Below are 7,330 nucleotides of genomic sequence, written 5' to 3'. Positions count from 1 at the left end.
TGGCTATTTTAGGTTCCGTCGACGTCGACAACCCCTAAAGACTAAATTTTGGCTATGTTGGGTTCCGTCGACGTTGACAACCCCTAAAGACTACACTTTGGCTATTTTGGGTTCCGTCGACGTCGACAACCCCTAAAGACTAAAACTTTGGCTATTTTGGGTTCCGTCGACGTCGACAACCCCTAAAGACTAAATTTTGGCTATGTTGGGTTCCGTCGATGTCGACAACCCCTAAAGACTACACTTTGGCTATTTTGGGTTCCGTCGATGTCGACAACCCCTAAAGACTAAAACTTTGGCTATATTGGGGCATAACTGACATAGTTTAGATTCATGAATAATAACAGATAGAGTACTCTAACAGATAGCATACATAACTTGCCCCTCATCTCTTGGGGCACCACTGATATATTTTAGAAACATGACTCATACATAATAGAAAGAGTACTCCTCCAGTAAGCATGTCAACCCAAAATGATAACTGTTTTGAAACATAAATAACTTACCCCCTCATATCTTGGGCATAACTGACATAGTTTAGAAACATGAGACATGACAGGTAGGTATTTCCACTTGCAGTAAAAAAGGCCATCCATCCAGTATGACTTGTAGGGCCAGCAGAAGTGGAAGCCCCAGCAGCAGAACTCCTAGCAGCAGCTCTTGGTGCAGATAATGGCCTTGAATGCCTTGCAGCACCATGCCTTGCATAAGGATGTGCTCTTCCTGGTGCAGCCTGTGCTCTTGCTGGTGCTCTTGCTGGTGCAGCCTGTGCTCTTGCTGGTGCAGCTTGTGCTTTTGCTGGTGCTCTTCCTGGTGCAGCCTGTGCTCTTGCTGGTGCAGCCTCTGCTCTTGCTGGTGCTGCCTGTGCTTCATCAACATTCCTTGATCTTCTAGATGCCTTGCAAAAATGAAGGAAACATGAAGAGAAGGAAACATACAATAAATACAAAACATATATAGTACTAGTTAACAAGGTGCTTACCACATGCTTATTTTTTCTCAAAGCCAACTCTGGTTTCAATTGTTTGCTGCAGCTGGTGTATCTATGGCCTTGGAGCCCACATTTGCTGCATGTTATAGTGGCCATTCTTGAACTCTCTTTTGGCTTTGGAACCTCAAATCTGCCCTTTATCCTCTTCTCTTTCCTTCTTCCCTTCTTCACATGAAATTTAGGTGGCTCTATGTCTGGTCCTGTTGTCTTTGTCCAATCATGTTCACCAGGAACAGGATATATCATTGGTTCATATGCTGCTAGGTAAAATGGTTTTTTGAAGAATTTGCACACATAGTCCTCTGGAAACCTTTGCCTTATTAATTGCTGATATTGCATGGTTGCATGGTGTGCCACTCAGGTCCCACTTCCTGCAACCACATGTATGAAGTTCCAAGTTGACAGCATGTGTTTTCTGCCCATTGGTTACTTGCCATAGATTAACACCAGCTTGAATGGGTTTACAGAATCTGGCCCTTTCCTTTTCCACCTCTAACTTCTCAGCATAATGGGGTGTGATCTCCCACAGAGCTGCCTTTCCACTCTCTCTATTCCTATGCCACCTCACCATCTTCTTATTCTTAATACCATCAATCATAGTCCTAATGAGTTTTTTTCTTCCTAAAATCAAGGATGTACTTGTTGAACACCTCAGATAGGTTGTTAACAACCAAGTCTGTCTTACAGTTTGTGTCAAAAGCATGCCTAGCCCAGAATCTTGCAGGTATTCCACTCAGCCACTTCCAAACTTCCTCACTCTCATTTTTTAGATCATTCATTGCAATGTCAAACTTGTGTTGGTTATAAGCATAACTAACATTATCCATGCATTTCTTAAGATCTTCTCCCCTAAACCCAGCATTCTGGAAGTTTGCATACAAGTGCCTAAGGCAAAATCTTTGGTGACAGTTTGGAAATACTTGATTAATTGCATTTAGTAGGCCTTGTTGACATATCATATCATACTAAGCTACTGACATCATAGTATAAGGACCAAATTTGCATAAAGATAAACAAGGGGATGCATTCATACCTTCTGTCTATCAGACATGATAGTATAAGTTCCAAATTGTCCAACTTCTCCTCCTAGACATATCTTAAGTTGGTGTAGAAACCAACACCAATTTGTTGTATCCTCTTGTCCAACAATACCAAATGCCAGTGGGAAAATGTTGTTGTTGTCATCTCTACCAGTGGCAGCAAGTATTTGAGCTCCAGTGGTGAGCTTAATAAAGCAGCCATCAACACCTATATTGCATTTGTAAGATCAAATTCAGTAAATATATGAAACTATCAAACTATTCTATATATGTCATCTACAAGAATGGATACACAATTCTATATATGTCATATAAAAGCAATGAGCAAGTTCATTCACTATATAACACTACTAAACATACTTAAGCTGTACATGTCACTAACCTACTAAATAAAGCACTAAAATAAAGCATATAAAACATGTCACTAACCTATGAATGGTCTGCATCCACTAAGAAAGCCCTCCCTTGCTCCATTGATGCAGAAGAACATAGCATGAAACCTTGGTCCTGGATGTGGTATTTTTGTAGTAGGTTTTGGAGTTACAGTTGTAACTATAACTCTACTCCTAGGGTTTGTATCCATGATTGTTTGAGCATAGTCCCTCAGCCTGGGATACTATTTTTTGTGCTCTCCTAAAATAGCCTCTACAACAAGGTTTTTGGCCCTATAGGCCATGTGCTTGGGCACATCAACACCATACTTCTCATTGCAGTTGTCAATCAGAGTCAAAATACTTGTGTTTGGATCAGACCTGAACAGTGACTCATATGTCTGTGCAAGCCACTTTGCACTAACCCTTGATGTCTTTGTACTGCTAGGGCAAGTGTGTTGTAGCCTCATTTTTTATTGAAAATGTCTTCTCCCCTTTGATAACTGCTGCAACTATGAAGAACTGACAATGCTCTTGTTTGCAGCAAACAATTATCCTTTTGTCTGAGTTTCTATGATACCTGAAATTTCTGGCCTGTGTAATGTGCAAGCTCAATAGAGCATCTCTAAATTGTTGCTGAGTTTTGAAACACATGCGCATACATAACTGTTGATGTGGTTGCTCCAGTTTTTCATTATACCATATCCTTGCTGGCCTTTTCAATGCCCTACTCTTCCTTCCTTTTGGTAGGACAAATGCTAGTGGCTCAAATTGATCATCTTCACTATCCAATAGCAACCCAGTATCTTCTTCATCCGATGATGGTCTGAAATCTGGTTTCAATTCCTCTAACACATTAGAATGTGTCCTACTGGTGGGCCCTCTCCTAACTGGCAGCTTTTGCCTCTTTTTACCAGCTGCTTTCATGGGTGGTTCCTTCTCCTTCTCAGAATCTTCCTCCTCATCCTCCTCAATCTCAAACAACTCCTCAACCTCAGTGTCACCCTCATAGTGTAGTTGTTCCTTATCTGAATGTTCATCTGTTTCTTCATCTGAATCTTCATCCTCTTCTAGTTCTTCATCTGCTAGCCTCTTTCCCTCTATTATCTCTATGTCTTCAGCAATCCTGTACTTCTTCATGCAGAAAGGGTTGTTGTCACCGTCATATGCCCCTTGAGAGTCATCACTACTCTTATATCCCTCCTCTTCCTCTTCTTCCATCACAGATTTGAGCTTTCTTAAGCTGACATTTCTGCTCTCTTGTGTGCACATACCAGTAGGTTGTACTAGTGCACTACTGTTGCTTCTTTGACTCTCATAAACAACACCATTATCATTAACAGCAAGCACAGGAGGATCTCTCAGATCATACACAACAGGTTCTTGATATAAAACTGTGGCTAATTTTTCCTCACTAACATGAGATGCAGTACTGACAAATGATGTGGCCCTAACTAACAAGTTCAAAACTAAACTGTCCTCATTCTGCTTCTTAATTTCCTGCAACTTGATGTTTGTGTCTATCAAATCTAGGCCATGCTGTCTCTGCACCCCTATGCCTGTATTACCCATGTGGTACAATTCATCACTGAAGTTAAATCCTTGTGTTCGCATCAGTGTATACAAATTCAAATATGTGACATCTAAGTTGCATATCTTCCTATCCAAATTATGTTGAGCATCGAAATGAATCCTAACATCCCAAACAGCATCATCCAAACTACAATGGACAACAAAATTGCACATTTTCAGTTCAGTAAACCTAACCCTAGCCCGAATCATGGCACAGAGAGTAGAGAGGGAGAGGAGAGAGCACTTACAACAGGCCACCCAATCCATGGCTCCAGTGATGGCTCGTGGTAGGGTTGGCCACCCAGATCTCAGCCAGCCGCAGCCGCTGCTCCATGGACAGCGGCGCCTCCATGCCCTCGTCGTCATCGCTGTAGTAACCCGACGAACTGGACTCCCCACCCTCGACTTCGATTCCTCTGTGCGCATCGCTCCCGAGTCCGAGAAGGTCTCCGTACCCGCCCACAATGCCACCGCTGCTCCGGTCACCGCCACCGTCGCCGCGGCCGCCCAGACTAGCCATCGCGAGGAGAGGGAGAGGGAGAGGGAGAGGAGAGAACTGCTAGGGTTCGACCGAGCCAAGACTGACCAAGCCGGGTCCGTCCTAGCCAGCCGAGCGACGCACCGGTTCGGCGGCTGGTCAACTGACTGGTGGGGCCGGGTTGTCAGATACAGCGTCAATACAGAGTTATACGCGGCTTAGCCCGTATTGCAACGACTAGCCTCAAATGTGGTAGTGACTTGCAAAAAATCTGAATAGTGATACTGACTCGTTACAGCTGCCCCAAGTGTGGTACTTCCTTGCAATTAACTTCCGGCGCACAGGTCTCACCTCACGTGATGGGTATATCAGGGTCACCGGCAATACCTCGCTCGTTGGCTGTGCTCTAGGTAGATGGATTTAACTAGCACCTCACTTAGCTCCGGAGTTTTTCATTCGCCCAGCTGAAGTTACCGTGTTCGCTGTTGTGATACTTTGATTGGCCTATCTTCATTCCACTATTCCAATTCCACAGTACTGTACTGCACAATACCATGGCAAAGGGCGACGAGACCTCCGAAAGGCGGGCGTCCACTATTCCAATACAGGTTTGTGTCACGACAGAAGACTGCGGTTATGTTGGTGCAGACTCGTTGGGGGAATCCAAGACGACTGCATTTTCTGGTAGTGTTGTTTGCTTTCCATCCTCTCTAACCAGTACAAGCAGCTGTTGTTTCTCCAAATATATTATCAAAAATAAAAACGCGATACATGTATCACTGGCCCGCAGGCCGCAGCATTATTGATTGCGGCCGGCCTAGACGATGGGCATGCAGGGCCATGGGCCATGGCCCTTCCAACCACACCACCCTGTTCCCTCTTTATGTGCAAAACCAGAGCCAGGCACAAAACGCCTTTCCACGACGATGAAAATGACATATTACCGCAAATTAGCTGGCGTCACTTTCCGTCGCTCGTTCAAAGAGGAAAATAACCATGTTAATCAGCCGGAGAGTTTACCCTGTGCTCCATCGGACCCGGAGAACTAGCACCGACGGTAAGAAATGAGGTGGTACCCATGGACTAATGGCGCCAGGCAGGTGATGCCTGAGCAGTCCCGGCGCACGCCTTGCGTGATGCCTACTCGATGGTCTGTGTCTGTCTGAGCTCTGCCATCTCACGCATGGCGTGTCTCCTAAGCGACGCTACTCAATAGAGAGACAGCGAGATCCACGGCCGGCAGTACAACAAATACGTGTCTGTCTCGCGCCCATATCGCTTTTGCTGGTGCAACGGGGTCCATCAGCGGACGATCATTCTCCATTTTCATTTCAAATTTCAGCTGCGCTCGAGTCGACTCGATCACAAATCATTGGCGATGATAACCCCTCCCGACCCCGCGCCCGGCACCTACCTACCGTTGCCTCCGAGCCTTGGCGTCCGGTACATGCGACGCGCTGCTATCGGTACGAGTTGTTTGATTGGGGTTGGTGCGGGCAGATCACGTCCATGCTCCATCGGCGTCGACAAGTCATCCATCCTTTCCTTCTCCTTTCTTTTTGCTACTGATGAAACTCGTAGTACGTACTACCAGATCCAGCTATATGGCCTTCAATGCAATCAATGTAGGTGTATGCGTCACGGACATCGCCTGGGATGCATCAAGAATCGATCTCGAAACTTTTACCGTGTGCCGCGATGCAACACCGTTTTCGTTCACCGATCTAGTGTAGAGTAGTAGTGAAAAACTTTCGGCAGCGGGTGGGTCTGCTTCTGCCTCCTGCTTAAACGGAGAAAAGAGAAAGGCCCAACCAACGAGGCATTGTCTCCTCCCTTTTCCAGAAAGCGTTCCCATCACCTCAAATAAAACTCTCCTTTCTGTCAGCTTTTGTGCGCCTGTGCACCGAATTGCCTTTCCCTCCCTTTTTTCGTACGCACCGTCCCAGGCCAGGTGCATGCCAAGATCCCGCGCGCGATCTAAAGCGCCCGTGCTTTTTACTGCTGCACGTGGACGTGGAGTAGGAGACGATCAACCCGTACGTACCGGTCGTGAATTTCAAACGCGTGCCGACCTCCGAGCCACGGCATTTCACCGCTCGTTTATTAATGAGCGACACGGTACACGCCGACCGATCGGATGATGAGCGGCACTTGAGCAGCAGAGAGCGAACACGGGGCGCGGTGAATAAGCTGCGTGGAGAATTTATTGAATGCACGGAAATGATAATGGAGTACGTACACTGAAAATATACACAAAATCCTCTCTATATAACCAAAATGGAGCGGTAACTCACGTACAGTACAGAGCAGAAGTAGAACATGCACTAAACTTAACCAACCACCCCCCGCCGATCATCAAAAGGAAAACGGGACGGGACGGGACGGACAACCAATGCATCATCGTAGCAGTACATCATCAAGAATCGATCGACCGTAGTACCACCGGTAAAAATTAAATAACGACACGAAACAAGAAAAATGCAGCAGCGACGCGCGGGAAGGAGGACACAGGTGCACCGGCCTGCTGCTCAGAGGAAGACGGCGAGGCCCGCGCTCGCCAAGGCCACCAGCGCCGCGACGCCGGCCGCGCGCGCGCTGGAGGCGCTGCTGTCCGTCACCGGCGTGCCTGCGGGCGCTAGCGTGGGAGACGAAGTCGGTGAGCTTGTCGGGGAGGTAGTCTTGGGGCTGGTCGGAGACATCGACGGCGTCGCGGTGGGCGATGTCGTCGGGGCGACGGTCGGGGAGGTCGTGGGCGCCATCGCCGGCGGGGTCGCCATCGGAGGAGGTGTGGCGGGTGGTGGCGACATGGGCGGTGATGGCGGCGGGGTGGCGGGCGCTGGAGGCGGGGTGGCCGGGGGCGACGGCGGCGGGGTGGTGG

The 7,330-nt window shown here is 47.3% G+C and overlaps 1 pseudogene; it reads right to left on the bottom strand.

The window, feature by feature from the left end:
* Positions 1-6,634: 6,634 nt before the first annotated feature.
* LOC119315913 overlaps positions 6,635-7,330 on the bottom strand; it is a 1,963-nt pseudogene continuing 1,267 nt past the window's right edge.

This window comes from Triticum dicoccoides, chromosome 6A (assembly GCF_002162155.2).
Source record: "Triticum dicoccoides isolate Atlit2015 ecotype Zavitan chromosome 6A, WEW_v2.0, whole genome shotgun sequence".
Taxonomy (NCBI): domain Eukaryota; kingdom Viridiplantae; phylum Streptophyta; class Magnoliopsida; order Poales; family Poaceae; genus Triticum; species Triticum dicoccoides.
This window is presented reverse-complemented; position numbering and strand designations above follow the sequence as displayed.